Raw genomic sequence first — 16605 nt, 5'->3', positions numbered from 1 at the left:
TCACTATGATAAAACCTATCACAGTGATCAAAATAAAAAAAAATAGTAAATGACCCCCCCCTTTATCACCCCCATACGTAGGGACAATAATAAAATAAAGAAAATATTTTTTTTTTCCACTAGGGTTAGAACTTGGGTTAGAACTAGGGGTAGGGTTAGGGGTAGGGTTAGGGTTAGGGGTAGGGTTAGGGGTAGGGTTAGGGTTAGAACTAGGGTTAGCGTTAGAATTAGGCTATGTGCACACGGTGCGGATTTGGCTGCGGATCCGCAGCGGATTGGCCGCTGTGGATTTGTAGCAGTGTTCCATCAGGTTTACAGTACCATCCACTGTGCCCATGGTGCGGAAAATACCGCGCGGAAATGCTGCGTTGTATTTTCCGCAACATGTTAATTCTTTGTGTGGATTCTGCAGCATTTTACACCTGTTCCTCAATAGGAATCCGCAGGTGAAATCTGCATAAAAAACACTGGAAATCCGTGGTAAATCCACAGGTAAAACGCAGTGCCTTTTACCTGCGGATTTTTCAAAAATGGTGCGGAAAAATCTCCCACGAATCCGCAACGTGGGCACATAGCCTTAGGGTTGGAATTAGAGTTAGGGTTGGAATTAGGGCTAGGGTTGGAAATAGGGTTAAGAATAGGCTTGTCGTTAGGGTTATGGTTAGGGGTGTGTTGGGGTTAAAGTTGTGGTTAGGGTTAGGGTTGCGATTAGGGTTAGGATTAGGGTTAGGGTTGGGATTAGGGTTGTGGTTAGGAGTGTGTTGGGGTTAGGGTTGTGATTAGGGTTATGGCTAGTGTTGAGCATTCCGATGCTGCAAGTATCGGGTATCGGCCGATACTTGCTGTATCGGAATTCCGATACCGGGATTCCGATACTCTTGTGGTATCGGGTATCGGGTATCGGAACAACATTTTATTTTAATTCTCTCTTTTACACATTTTAACATTGTTAAAATGTGTAAAAGAGAGAATTAAAATAAAAAATATCGCTATACTCACCTGTCCGACGCAGCCGGGACCTCAGCGCAGGAACCGGCAGCGTTGTTTGTTTAAAATTCCCGCTTTTACATGGTTACGCGAACTCCCGGCTTGTGATTGGTCAGGGCGCCCATGTTGCCGGGCCGCGGACCAATCACAGCAAGCCGTGACGAAAATACGTCACGGCTTGCTGTGATTGGTCCGCGTCCCGGCAACATGGCCGCCATTAACCAATCACAAGCCGTGACGTCACGGGAGGCTGGACTTGCGCGCTTTTGAAAAAGCGCGCGTGTCCAGCCTCCAGTGACGTCCCGGCTTATGATTGGTTGCGCCGCGATCAACCAATCACAAGCCGGGAGGCTGGACACGCGCGCAATTTTAAAATGCGCGCTTGTCCTGCCTCCCGTGACGTCACGGCTTGTGATTGGTTAATGGCGGCCATGTTGCCGGGCCGCGGACCAATCACAGCAAGCCGTGACGTATTTTCGTCACGGCTTGCTGTGATTGGTCCGCGTCCCGGCAACATGGCGCCGTGACCAATCATAAGCCGGGACGTCACTGGAGGCTGGACACGCGCGCTTTTTCAAAAGCGCGCAAGTCCAGCCTCCCGTGACGTCACGGCTTGTGATTGGTTAATGGCGGCCATGTTGCCGGGACGCGGACCAATCACAGCAAGCCGTGACGTATTTTCGTCACGGCTTGCTGTGATTGGTCCGCGGCCCGGCAACATGGGCGCCCTGACCAATCACAAGCCGGGAGTTCGCGTAACCATGTAAAAGCGGGAATTTTAAACAAACAACGCTGCCGGTTCCTGCGCTGAGGTCCCGGCTGCGTCGGAGAGGTAAAGTATAGCGATATTTTTTATTTTAATTCTTTCTTTTACACATTTATATGGTTCCCAGGGCCTGAAGGAGAGTTTCCTCTCCTTCAGACCCTGGGAACCATCAGGAATACCGTCCGATACTTGAGTCCCATTGACTTGTATTGGTATCGGGTATCGGTATCGGATTGGATCCGATACTTTGCCGGTATCGGCCGATACTTTCCGATACCGATACTTTCAAGTATCGGACGGTATCGCTCAACACTAGTTATGGCTAGAGTTGGGATTAGGGTTAGGGGTGTGTTGGGGTTAGTGTTGGAGTTAGAATTGAGGGGTTTCCACTGTTTAGGCACATCAGGGGTCTCCAAACGCAACATGGCGCCACCATTGATTCCAGCCAATCTTCCGTTCAAAAAGTCAAATGGTGCTCCCTCCCTTCCGAGCCCTGACGTGCGCCCAAACAGTGGTTTACCCCCACATATGGGGTACCAGCATACTCAGGACAAACTGGGCAACAACTATTGGGGTCCAATTTCTCCTGTTACCCTTGCGAAAATAAAAAATTGCTTGCTAATACATAATTTTTGAGGAAAGAAAAATTATTTTTTATTTTCACGGCTCTGCGTTATAAACTTCTGTGAAGCACTTGGGGGTTCAAAGTGCTCACCACACATCTAGATAAGTTCCTTGGGGGGTTTAGTTTCCAAAATGGGGTCACTTTTGGGGGGTTTCTACTGTTTAGGCACATCAGGGGCTCCGTGTTGTGAAATTGGATTCTGGGCTCCCCCGGTGGCCACTTGTGGAATTGAACTTGTGTGCATCATCCCCTCTGTTCACCTGCTCCTATCAGGATGTGGGAGTCGCTATATAACCTTGCTCCTTTGTCAGTTTCTTGCCGGTCAACAATGTAATCAGAAGCCTTCTGTGCTTGTTCCTGCTACTAGACAACTCCCAGCTAAGTTGGACTTTTGTCCTTGTGTGTTTTTGCATTTTGTTCCTGTTCACAGCTGCTGTTTCGTTACTGTGTCTGGAAAGCTCTTGTGATCGGAAATTGCCACTCTGGTGTTATGAGTTAATGCTAGAGTCTTAAAGGAATTTCTGGATGGTGTTTTGATAGGGTTTTCTGCTGACCATGAAAGTGTCCTTTCTGTCTTCCTGCTATCTAGAAAGCGGACCTCGATTTTGCTAAACCTATTTTCATACTACGTTTGTCATTTCATCTAAATCACCGCCAATATATGTGGGGGCCTCTGTCTGCCTTTTGGGAAAATTTCTCTAGAGGTGAGCCAGGACTGTCTGTTCCTCTGCTAGGATTAGGTAGTTCTCCGGCTGGCGCTGGGCATCTAGGGTTACAAAAACGTAGGCATGCTACCCGGCCACTTCTAGTTGTGCGGCAGGTTTAGTTCATGGTCAGTATAGTTTCCATCTTCCAAGAGCTAGTTCTCATATATGCTGGGCTATGTTCTCTCGCCATTGAGAATCATGACAGTTTGACCGGCCCAAAAAAGGGTTAAATTACTGGCTGAGAAAGGAGAGAAAAAAGAAGTCTGCTACAATTTTTTTTTTTTTTTTTTTCTTCCTCTAGTTCTGAGTGTGCTCTTGATTGAATCACTTGCTAGTCTGCCTATGCTGCAGCCTTCCTCTCTTTCTCTCCTTCTAATCCTTGAATGGCTCTGTGTTCACCTGTTTCAAATGGATCTTCAGAGTGTAGCTACAGGTTTGAATAATCTCGCCACAAAGGTACAAAATTTGCAAGATTTTGTTGTTCATGCACCTATGTCTGAGCCTAGAATTCCTTTGCCTGAATTCTTCTCGGGGAATAGATCTCACTTTCAAAATTTTAAAAATAATTGCAAATTGTTTTTGTCCCTGAAGTCTCGCTCTGCCGGAGACCCTGCACAGCAGGTCAGGATTGTAATTTCCTTGCTCCGGGGCGACCCTCAAGACTGGGCTTTTGCATTGGCACCAGGGGATCCTGCGTTGCTCAATGTGGATGCGTTTTTTCTGGCCTTGGGGTTGCTTTATGAGGAACCTCATTTAGAGCTTCAGGCGGAAAAGGCCTTGATGTCCTTGTCTCAGGGGCAAGATGAAGCTGAAATATACTGCCAAAAATTCCGCAAATGGTCTGTGCTTACTCAGTGGAATGAGTGCGCCCTGGCGGCGATTTTCAGAGAAGGTCTCTCTGATGCCATTAAGGATGTTATGGTGGGGTTCCCTGTGCCTGCGAGTCTGAATGAGTCCATGACGATGGCTATTCAGATCGATAGGCGTCTGCGGGAGCGCAAACCTGTGCACCATTTGGCGGTGTCTACTGAGAAAACGCCAGAAAATATGCAATGTGATAGAATTCTGTCCAGAAGCGAGCGGCAGAATTTTAGACGAAAAAATGGGTTGTGCTTCTATTGTGGTGATTCAACTCATGTTATATCAGCATGCTTTAAGCGTACTAAGAAGCCTGACAAGTCTGTTTCAATTAGCACTTTACAGTCTAAGTTTATTCTATCTGTGACCCTGATTTGTTCTTTGTCATCTATTACCGCGGACGCCTATGTCGACTCTGGCGCTGCTTTGAGTCTTATGGATTGGTCCTTTGCCAAACGCTGTGGGTATGATTTGGAGCCATTGGAGGCTCCGATACCTCTGAAAGGGATTGACTCCACCCCATTGGCTAGTAATAAACCACAATACTGACACAAGTGACTATGCGTGTTAATCCGGATCACCAGGAGGTTATTCGCTTTCTGGTGCTGTATAATCTACATGATGTTTTGGTGCTGGGATTACCATGGCTGCAATCTCATAACCCAGTCCTCGACTGGAGAGCTATGTCTGTGTTAAGCTGGGGATGTAAAGGAACTCATGGGGACGTACCTTTGGTTTCCATTTCATCATCTATTCCCTCTGAGATTCCTGAATTCTTGTCTGACTTTCGTGACGTTTTTGAAGAACCCAAGGTTGGTTCACTACCTCCGCACCGGGAGTGCGATTGTGCCATAGACTTGATTCCGGGTAGTAAATACCCTAAGGGTCGTTTATTTAATCTGTCTGTGCCTGAACACGCTGCTATGCGAGAATATATAAAGGAGTCCTTGGAAAAGGGACATATTCGTCCTTCGTCATCTCCCTTAGGAGCCGGTTTTTTCTTTGTGTCTAAGAAAGACGGCTCTTTGAGGCCGTGTATTGATTATCGACTTTTGAATAAAATCACGGTTAAATATCAATATCCGTTACCACTGCTTACTGATTTGTTTGCTCGTATAAAGGGGGCCAAGTGGTTCTCTAAGATTGATCTCCGTGGGGCGTATAATTTGGTGCGAATCAAGCAGGGGGATGAGTGGAAAACCGCATTTAATACGCCCGAGGGCCATTTTGAGTATTTGGTGATGCCTTTTGGTCTTTCAAATGCCCCTTCAGTCTTCCAGTCCTTTATGCATGACATTTTCCGCGATTATTTGGATAAATTTATGATTGTGTATCTGGATGATATTCTGATTTTTTCGGATGACTGGGACTCTCATGTCCAGCAGGTCAGGAGGGTTTTTCAGGTTTTGCGGTCTAATTCCTTGTGTGTGAAGGGTTCTAAGTGTATTTTTGGGGTTCAAAAGATTTCTTTCTTGGGATACATTTTTTCCCCCTCTTCCATCGAGATGGATCCTGTCAAGGTTCAGGCTATTGGTGATTGGACGCAACCCTCTTCTCTTAAGAGTCTTCAGAAATTTTTGGGCTTTGCTAACTTTTATCGTCGATTTATTGCTGGTTTTTCTGATGTTGTAAAACCATTGACTGATTTGACTAAGAAGGGTGCTGATGTTGCTGATTGGTCCCCTGATGCTGTGGAGGCCTTTCGGGAGCTCAAGCGCCGCTTTTCTTCCGCCCCAGTGTTGCGTCAGCCTGATGTTGCTCTTCCTTTTCAGGTTGAGGTCGACGCTTCTGAAATCGGAGCTGGGGCGGTGTTGTCGCAGAGAAGTTCCGACTGCTCCGTGATGAGACCTTGTGCTTTTTTCCCCCGTAAATTTTCGCCCGCCGAGCGGAATTATGATATTGGGAATCGGGAGCTTTTGGCCATGAAGTGGGCTTTTGAGGAGTGGCGTCACTGGCTTGAGGGGGCCAGACATCAGGTGGTGGTATTGACTGACCACAAAAATTTAATTTACCTTGAGTCTGCCAGGCGCCTGAATCCTAGACAGGCGCGCTGGTCGTTGTTTTTCTCTCGGTTTAATTTTGTGGTGTCGTACCTACCGGGTTCTAAGAATGTTAAGGCGGATGCCCTTTCTAGGAGTTTTGAGCCTGACTCCCCTGGTAATTCTGAGCCCACAGGTATCCTTAAAGATGGAGTGATATTGTCTGCCGTTTCTCCAGACCTGCGGCGGGCCTTGCAGGAGTTTCAGGCGGATAGACCTGATCGTTGCCCACCTGGTAGACTGTTTGTTCCTGATGATTGGACCAGTAGAGTCATCTCTGAGGTTCATTCTTCTGCGTTGGCAGGTCATCCTGGAATCTTTGGTACCAGGAATTTGGTGGCAAGGTCCTTCTGGTGGCCTTCCCTGTCACGAGATGTGCGAGGCTTTGTGCAGTCTTGTGACGTTTGTGCTCGGGCCAAGCCTTGTTGTTCTCGGGCTAGTGGATTGTTGTTGCCCTTGCCTATCCCGAAGAGGCCTTGGACGCACATCTCGATGGATTTTATTTCGGATCTGCCTGTTTCTCAGAAGATGTCTGTCATCTGGGTGGTGTGTGACCGTTTCTCTAAGATGGTAAGATGGTCCATCTGGTTCCCTTGCCTAAGTTGCCTTCTTCTTCCGAGTTGGTTCCTCTGTTTTTTCAAAATGTTGTTCGTTTGCATGGTATTCCTGAGAATATCGTTTCTGACAGAGGGACCCAATTCGTGTCTAGATTTTGGCGGGCATTCTGTGCTAGGATGGGCATAGATTTGTCTTTTTCGTCTGCTTTCCATCCTCAGACTAATGGCCAGACCGAGCGGACTAATCAGACCTTGGAGACATATTTGAGGTGTTTTGTGTCTGCGGATCAGGATGATTGGGTTGCTTTTTTGCCTTTGGCGGAGTTCGCCCTCAATAATCGGGCCAGCTCTGCCACCTTGGTGTCCCCGTTTTTCTGTAATTTGGGGTTTCATCCTCGATTTTCCTCCGGTCAAGTGGAATCTTCGGATTGTCCTGGAGTGGATGCTGTGGTGGAGAGGTTGCATCAGATTTGGGGGCAGGTGGTGGACAATTTGAAGTTGTCCCAGGAGAAGACTCAGCTTTTTGCCAACCGCCGTCGTCGTGTTGGTCCTCGGCTTTGTGTTGGGGACTTGGTGTGGTTGTCTTCTCGTTTTGTCCCTATGAGGGTTTCTTCTCCTAAGTTTAAGCCTCGGTTCATCGGCCCGTACAAGATATTGGAGATTCTTAACCCTGTGTCCTTCCGTTTGGACCTCCCTGCATCCTTTTCGATTCATAATGTTTTTCATCGGTCATTGTTGCGCAGGTATGAGGTAGCGGTTGTGCCTTCGGTTGAGCCTCCTGCTCCGGTGTTGGTTGAGGGTGAGTTGGAGTACGTTGTGGAAAAGATCTTAGACTCTCGTGTTTCCAGACGGAGACTCCAGTATCTGGTCAAATGGAAGGGATACGGTCAGGAGGATAATTCTTGGGTCACTGCCTCTGATGTTCATGCCTCCGATCTTGTCCGTGCCTTTCATAGGGCTCATCCTGATCGCCCTGGTGGTTCTGGTGAGGGTTCGGTGCCCCCTCCTTGAGGGGGGGTACTGTTGTGAAATTGGATTCTGGGCTCCCCCGGTGGCCACTTGTGGAATTGAACTTGTGTGCATCATCCCCTCTGTTCACCTGCTCCTATCAGGATGTGGGAGTCGCTATATAACCTTGCTCCTCTGTCAGTTTCTTGCCGGTCAACAATGTAATCAGAAGCCTTCTGTGCTTGTTCCTGCTACTAGACAACTCCCAGCTAAGTTGGACTTTTGTCCTTGTGTGTTTTTGCATTTTGTTCCTGTTCACAGCTGCTGTTTCGTTACTGTGTCTGGAAAGCTCTTGTGATCGGAAATTGCCACTCTGGTGTTATGAGTTAATGCTAGAGTCTTAAAGGAATTTCTGGATGGTGTTTTGATAGGGTTTTCTGCTGACCATGAAAGTGTCCTTTCTGTCTTCCTGCTATCTAGAAAGCGGACCTCGATTTTGCTAAACCTATTTTCATACTACGTTTGTCATTTCATCTAAATCACCGCCAATATATGTGGGGGCCTCTGTCTGCCTTTTGGGAAAATTTCTCTAGAGGTGAGCCAGGACTGTCTTTTCCTCTGCTAGGATTAGGTAGTTCTCCGGCTGGCGCTGGGCATCTAGGGTTACAAAAACGTAGGCATGCTACCCGGCCACTTCTAGTTGTGCGGCAGGTTTAGTTCATGGTCAGTATAGTTTCCATCTTCCAAGAGCTAGTTCTCATATATGCTGGGCTATGTTCTCTCGCCATTGAGAATCATGACAGCTCCGCAAACGCAACGTGGCGCTCGCAGACCATTCCATCAAAGTCTGCATTTCAAAACGTCACTACTTCCTTTCCGAGCCCCGACGTGTGCCCAAGCAGTGGTTTACCCCCACATATGGGATATCACTGTACTCAGGACAAACTGGGCAACAATTATTGGGGTCCAATTTCTCCTGTTACCCTTGTGAAAATAAAAAATTGTTTGCTAAAACATCATTTTTGAGGAAAGAAAAATGATTTTTTATTTTCATGGCTCTGCGTTGTAAACTTCTGTGAAGCACTTGGGGGTTCAAAGTGCTCACTACACATCTAGATAAGTTCCTTGGGGGGTCTAGTTTCCAAAATGGGGTCACTTGTTGGGGGTTTCTACTGTTTAGGCATATCAGGGGCTCTGCAAACATAACATGATGCCCGCAGACCATTCCATCAAAGTCTGCATTCCAAAACGTCACTACTTCCCTTCCGAGCCCCGGTATGTGCCCAAACAGTGGTTTACCCCCACATATGGGGTATCAGCGTACTCAGGAGAAACTGGACAACAACTCTTGGGGTCAAATATCTCCTGTTACCCTTGGGACAATTAAAAAATTTTGGGCTAAAAAAATATTTTTGAGGAAAGAAAACACATTCATTATTTTCACGGCTCTGCGTTCTAAACGTCTGCGAAGCACTTGGGGGTTCAAAGTGCTCACCACACATCTAAATAAGTTCCTTTGGGGGTCTAGTTTCCAAAATGGGGTCACTTGTGGGGTGTTTCTACTGTTTAGGCACATCAGGGGCTCTGCAAACGCAACGTGATGCCCGCAGAGCATTCCATCAAAGTCTGCATTTCAAAACGTCACTACTTCTCTTCCGAGCCCTGCCGTGCGCCCAAACAGTGGTTTACCCCCACATATGGGGTATCATTGTACTCAGGACAAACTGGACAACAACATTTGGGGTCCAATTTCTCCTGTTACCCTTGGGAAAATAAAAAATTCCGGGCTAAAATTCATTTTTGAGGAAAGAAAAATTATTTTTTATTTTCACGGCTCTGCGTTATAAACTTCTGTGAAGCACCTGGGGGTTTAAAGTGCTCACTATGCATCTAGATAAGTTCCTTGGGGGGGGGGGGTCTAGTTTCCAAAATGGGGTCACTTGTAGGGGAGCTCCAATGTTTAGGCACACAGGGGCTCTCCAAACGCGACATGGTGTCCGCTAACGATTGGAGCTAATTTTCCATTCAAAAAGTCAAATGGCGCGCCTTCCCTTCCGAGCCTTGCCATTCACCCAAACAGTGGTTTACCCCCACATATGAGGTATCGGCGTACTCAGAAGAAATTGCCCAACAAATTTTAGGATCCATTTTATCCTGTTGCCCATGTAAAAATGAAAAAATTGAGGCTAAAAGAATTTTTGTGTGAAAAAAAAGTACTTTTTCATTTTTACGGATCAATTTGTGAAGCACCTGAGGGTTTAAAGTGCTCACTATGCTTCTAGATAAGTTCCTTGGGGGGTCTAGTTTCCAAAATGGGGTCACTTGTGGGGGAGCTCCAATGTTTAGGCACACGGGGGCTCTCCCAACGCGACATGGTGTCCGCTAAAGATTGGAGCCAATTTTTCATTCAAAAAGTCAAACGGCGCTCCTTCCCTTCCGAGCCCTGCCATGCGAAACAGTGGTTTACCCCCACATATGAGGTATCAGCGTACTCAGGACAAATTGGACAACAAAGTTTGTGGTCCAGTTTCTCCTTTTACCCTTGGGAAAATAAATAAATTGTTGCTAAAAGATCATTTTTGTGACTAAAAAGTTAAATGTTCATTTATTCCTTCCATGTTGCTACTGCTGCTGGGAAACACCTGAAGGGTTAATAAACTTCTTGAATGTGGTTTTGAGCACCTTGAGGGGTGCAGTTTTTAGAATGGTGTCGCTTTTGGGTATTTTCAGCCATATAGAGCCCTCAAACTGACTTCAAATGTGAGGTGGTCCCTAAAAAAAATGGTTTTGTAAATTTTGTTGTAAAAATGAGAAATCACTGGTCAAATTTTAACCCTTGTAACTTTCTAGCAAAAAAAAATTTTGTTTCCAAAATTGTGCTGAAGTAAAGTAGACATGTGGGAAATGTTATTCATTAACTATTTTGTGTCACATAACTCTCTGGTTTAACAGAATAAAAATTCAAAATGTGAAAATTGCGAAATTTTCAAAATTTTCGCCAAATTTCCGTTTTTTTCACAAATAAACTCAGAAATTATCGACCTAAATTTACCACTAACATGAAGCCCAATATGTCACGAAAAAACAGTCTCAGAACCGCTAGGATCCGTTGAAGCGTTCCTGAGTTATTACCTCATAAAGGGACACTGGTCAGAATTGCAAAAAACAGCCAGGTCATGAAGGGGTTAATGACTCGAGTATAAACCTAGGGTGGAAAATGCAGCAGCTACCGGTAAATTTCAAAAGTAAAAATAGATACCAATAAAAGTAAAATTAATTGAGACATCAGTAGGTTAAGTGTTTTTGAATCCATATTGAATCTGGAGCCCCATATAATGCTCCATAAAGTTTGATGGGCCCCATTAGATGCTCCATATTAAAATATGCCCCATATAATCCTGCATAAAGGGTAATAAGGGCCCCATAAGATGCTCCATAGAGATATTTGCCCTATATAGTGCTGCACAAAAGTTATGGCCCCATAAGATGCTCCATACAGACACTTGCCCCATATAATGCTGCACAAACGTTATGGCCCCATAAGATCATCCATACAGTCACTTGCCCCATATAGTGCTGCACAAGCGTTATGGCCCCATAAGATGCTCCGTACAGTCACTTGCCCCATTATAATGCTGCACAAGCGTTATGGCCCCATAAGATGCTCCGTACAGTCACTTGCCCCATTATAATGCTGCACAAGCATTATGGCCCCATAAGATGCTCCGTACAGTCATTGCCCCTTATAGTGCTGCACAATCGTTATGGCCCCATAAGATGCTCCGTACAGTCACTGCCCCTTATAGTGCTGCACAATCGTTATGGCCCCATACAGATGCTCCGTACAGTCACTGCCCCATATAATGCTGCACAATCGTTATGGCCCCATACAGATGCTCTGTACAGTCACTTGCCCCATATAGTGCTGCACAATCGTTATGGCCCCATAAGATGCTCCGTACAGTCACTGCCCCTTATAGTGCTGCACAATCGTTATGGCCCCATAAGATGCTCCGTACAGTCACTGCCCCTTATAGTGCTGCACAATCGTTATGGCCCCATACAGATGCTCCGTACAGTCACTGCCCCTTATAGTGCTGCACAATCGTTATGACCCCATACAGATGATTCTTACAGTCACTGCCCCATATGCTTTTGCTGCGATAAAAAAAAAAAAATCACATACTCACCTCTCTTTGCTCAGGACCCCCGGCACTTTCAATATTTACCTGCTCCTCGTGCGGCTCCGTCTTCAGCACTGACGATCAGCAGAGGGCGCGCACTGACTATGTCACAGCACCCTCTGACCTAAGCGTCACAGCCAGAGGACGCTGGTGACGGAGCCGCACCGGAACGAGGAGCGGTAAATATCGCGCAGCGCTGTAAACTCACCTACTGCTGGCGCGGTCCCTGCGCGTCCCTGCTTTTTCCAGCGATGCATCTTCTTCCTGTATTGAGCGGTCACAGTTACTGCTCATAACCGAAATGAATATGTGGCTCCACCTCTATGGGAGGTGGAGCCGCATATTCATTACGGTCATGAGCGGGACCATGTGACCGTTCAGTACAGGAAGAATAAGCAGCGCTGGAAGAAGCAGGGACGCGCAGGGACCGCGCCAGCAGTAGGTGAGTATAATTAGATAGCCCCCGCCCCCCCTCCCCTACCGACCCCCGGGTATGACTCTAGTATAAACCGAGAGGGGGACTTTCAGCCCAAAAAAATGGGCTGAAAATCTCGGCTTATACTCGAGTATATACGGTAATTTCCCACAAAACCCCAAAAATGGGCCCAACAAAATTGTTACAACCTTTCCAAAATTGTGGGTAAATAACTTTTATTTCAGGCATGTGATGCTCTTTCAAATTCACCTGTGGCAAAGCAACAGGTGTAGGCAATATAAAAATCACTCCTGAAACCAAGTAAAATGAGAACTTGACTCAATCTTTCAATTGTTTGTCTGTGTGTGCCACACTAAGCTTGGAGAACAGAAAGAGAAGAAGAGAACTGTCTGATGATTTGAGAACCAAAATTGTTGAAAAATATCAAGAATCTCAAGGTTACAAATACATCTCCAGAGATCTTGAGTTCTTTTGTCCATGGTGTGCAATATAATCACGAAGTCTACAACCCATGATACTGTAGTTAATCTCCCTGAACGTGGATGGCAGAGAAAAATTTATGAAAAGTAGCAATGCAGGACAGTCCGGATGCTGGACAAACAGCCCCAATCACATTCCAAAAAATTCTATCTATCCTGCAGGCTCAGGGTGCACCTTATATCTCTCTTAATATTATTTGGTACTGCCTTCCTCTCGGGGAGGGTAATGCCATGCCTGGAGACAGGAGGGATCCCTTTGGCAGGTAATCTTACATTCAACACATTCTGACTCCAGGCCAGAAGGGGGAGCTCAAAACCCGGTTTAACGGGAGCTTCCCTGATATAGATCCTAGTCTGGAGGAGGAGTTAAGTTAATTGGTAGCAGGCAGTGAAGGAGCAGAGAGGAGCAGAGGAGCTAGAGGAGGCTACGATAGGGCCCCTCAAAGCTGAGTGCAGAAACCGGGCACCGGGAGCCCGAGGCTGTGTGGAACTGCAAGTCCCACAGCAGAACCGGAGGGCAGAGAGCTGAAAGTAACCTGCCCACATAATACCTGAGGTACAGGAGCATTCCAGAGCCCGGAGTCACAGTGTAAAGAGACCCCAGAGAGATGGCTCAAGTGGCCTACCGTGCATGTACTGTCCCAGGACAGGAGAGCAAGAGAACCTTGTTAGGCTAGTTTCACATTAGCGTTTAAATCCACAGCGTTTAAAACGCATCCGCAAGTGGTGGAAAAACCACACATAAACGCGTACAAACGCGGCGTTTTTTAGACGCATGCGGTTAAAAAAACGCCGCGTTTGTACACGTTTATATGCGTTTTTTTCTGCGTTTGCGTTTTTGGTGCGCATGATGAGAAATTTCACAAGAGAAAAATCAAGATAACCAGACACCGCCAATGGGACTACAGAGGGCGTGTATTATGGAATCTCTATATATAGACCCTAGGGCTACTGAAATCTTAAAAGTTTGCTACTGTATCCTGTGTCATGATGGATCTTCGCATGGAGAGCTTTTATTTCAACCTGGATTTAAGCATCAAGCTGTTTCTTGACTGTGCTTTTGCTTGGGAGCAAGACAGAAATCGCGAAAGATGGAGAAGGAGACAACGTAGGCGTTTTTGGAGACACCCCATTATCGAACTACGTGAGAGCCGTGGAGCCTATCACACGCTCTATGCCGAGCTTAATGCCAACCCGGAGAAATTCCAGGAATACACAAGGATGTCGCAAGACTCGTTCCAGGATTTGCTTGCTCGTGTCCAAGGAGCCATACGGCGACAGGACACCCAGCTCCGTAGAGCGATTCCACCGGAGGAACGTCTGCTGGTTACATTAAGGTATGCTCCAAATAAACCAATGAAAGTCCACATTTTTTGTTTTCTGACATGTATTTTTTGGGTATTTTCCTTTCTTTCTTTAGCGTAACCACACCATAAGTAGAATAGATTGTAATGTTTCTTGGGTTTGTTTTACAGATTTCTGGCAACCGGAGAGAGTTTATCATCCTTCCACTTCCAATACCGGCTTGGAATATCCACCCTGTCCGGAATAGTTGCGGACACCTGTCGGGCTTTGTGGAATGTACTCCGGGATGAGTTTATACCCCTACCCACCGTCGACATGTGGCTTGAAATTGCGGAAAAATTCTGGAGTGTTTGTGATTTCCCCAACTGTTTAGGAGCGGTGGATGGAAAGCACATCCGCATTATCAAACCTGCCAGAACAGGATCGGAGTATTTCAACTATAAAAAATAATTTTCTGTTGTGCTCATGGCAATAGCCGATGCGAACTGTCGCTTCATCGCCGTGGACATTGGAGCTTTCGGTCGTGGCAATGATTCACAAACTTTCAAGAACTCGGATATGGGCCGCCGTGTGTATGGCAAAAATTTCAATTTTCCCCCGCCACAACCTCTCCCCAACACTCAAGGTCCACCGATGCCATTTGTTATGGTTGGGGATGAGGCCTTTCAGATGTGTGAAAACCTACTGAAGCCCTATTCCAGTTGGGACTTGAACCACACTAGAAGGATCTTTAACTACAGACTGACCAGGGCCCGAAGAACAGTAGAGTGTACCTTTGGCATTCTGGTCGCTAAATGGCGCTTTCTTGCATCAGCCATAAATCTAAAAGTGGAAACAGTTGACGAGGTGGTCAAAGCTTGTGTGGTTCTGCATAATTATATAATGGCTAAGGAGCAACCCAACATTGAACTGGATGAACCAGTTGCACACCCACTGCCCGATTTCCAGCATCACCCGCTGCGTTCAACTGCGGCAGTTGGTCACATGCGGGACCAATTTGCTGCCTTTTTTGATTCAGATATTGGACGTGTGTCATGGCTGGACGATGTTGTGTAAATGTCCTGTTGTAATTACATCTGTACCATTAATTTTCTGATATGAAAATAATATTTCTCATTAATAAACTTTAGTTTTGTTTGTGTTGACCGTGTCTCCTATGTTTTTCCTCTACAAACCAAGGCTGTCCTAAAACTGGCAGTATTTGGTCTGTATTTAATATCAGTTTTTGTAATCCAAAACCAGGAGTGGGTGCTAAAGGCAGAGGTGCTAGTTATTCTGTTAATATCATAATTTACCTCTAATTGTTCCACTCCTTGTTTTGGCTTACAAATACTGATATAAAACACTGGCCATATACTGCTAGTGTTATGGCAGCCATGTTGCTTTATTGGTAAGCTTGTTGACCTCATTGCGTCCTGATTCTGTTCTGCTGTATCCATTGGACACAGACTGAAGAGACAATGACTGTCACACTAAAGAGATCTATACTCATCAAGTCAGGTGTCAGAAATAATGAATTCATGATGCACATATAACAGCCTCATGAATTCACTGTTTCTGACACCTGTGCAGGTGAGCATAGATATGCAGTGTGTGACCACCATTGTCCCTCAATTTGTGTGTAATATATTATGTATAAAGAAGAGAAAATGGTGGTTATACAAGGCAGCTCTCTACTCACCAGGTCAGGTGTCATAACTAATGAGTTTTTTGACACCTGACCTGTTCAGTAGAGGTCTGCACTGTATTTCCACCATTTTCTCTTCAGACTGCCACACTAGTAACAGACAAGAAGAGATTATGGAGATAACACATCTAATATTTTTGGGTCCACCTCATATCTGTATACTAAAGACACACAAACCTGCAGTCTTTTTTTATTTATAACTACTGGAGATATGATGTGGGCCAAAAAGTAAGTGTGTGGCGAAGTTTTGTGGCGCACGGTGTGTGTTGCTGGCGGCGGAAAGCACAATAAGCCAAACATAATTGTGGCAAATCAAATTGTTTTTATTTTTTAACAACCAAAAAATGTATTTACTGCGCCGGCTTGGGGTAGAGTGATGTAAACAGGGGTGTGAAGCACTGAGGCCTGGCTAACCGTGGATGACGCAGAGGTGGCAGGAGAAGGGGCAATGAAACTAGAAGGGTCTGGAAGTTCGGGGATGGGGCTTGACACATGAGAGGCTTGAGACGCACTGGAAGGGTGAGACAAACCTGACATTACAGACACATTGGGAGGTGAAGGGGGAGGAATGCTAAGAGTCCTTAGTTGTTGTTTTTTTGTGTTTTTTTTTGCTTTGCCTGGTTGTGGGAGGTCTTGGTGGGCTCATATGGCGTGGCGTGGTGGTGGGTGACCTGTCAGGGTCCGGCTGCACCGTCAGAGTCAGAGTCCATAGTGCTCATAGATTGTGCAGCCATGCCAAAGTCCATAGTGCTCGTAGAGCGTGCAGCCATGCCAGAGTCCATAGTGCTCGTAGAGCGTGCAGCCATGCCAGAGTCCATAGTATTCATAGAGCGTGCAGCCATACCAGAGTCCATAGTGCTCGTAGAGTGTGCAGCCATGCCAGAGTCCATAGTGCTCGTAGAGCGTGCAGCCACGCCAGAGTCCATAGTGCTCGTAGAGTGTGCAGCCATGCCAGAGTCCATAGCGCTTGTAGAGCGGAAGGCCATGCCAGGGTCCTGCTGCATTGTGGTGGTGGCGGTACGGAAGG

This window comes from Ranitomeya variabilis, chromosome 1, assembly GCF_051348905.1.
Source record: "Ranitomeya variabilis isolate aRanVar5 chromosome 1, aRanVar5.hap1, whole genome shotgun sequence".
Lineage (NCBI taxonomy): Eukaryota > Metazoa > Chordata > Amphibia > Anura > Dendrobatidae > Ranitomeya > Ranitomeya variabilis.
The sequence above is the reverse complement of the archived record's forward strand: the minus strand, read 5'-3'. Positions refer to the sequence as shown.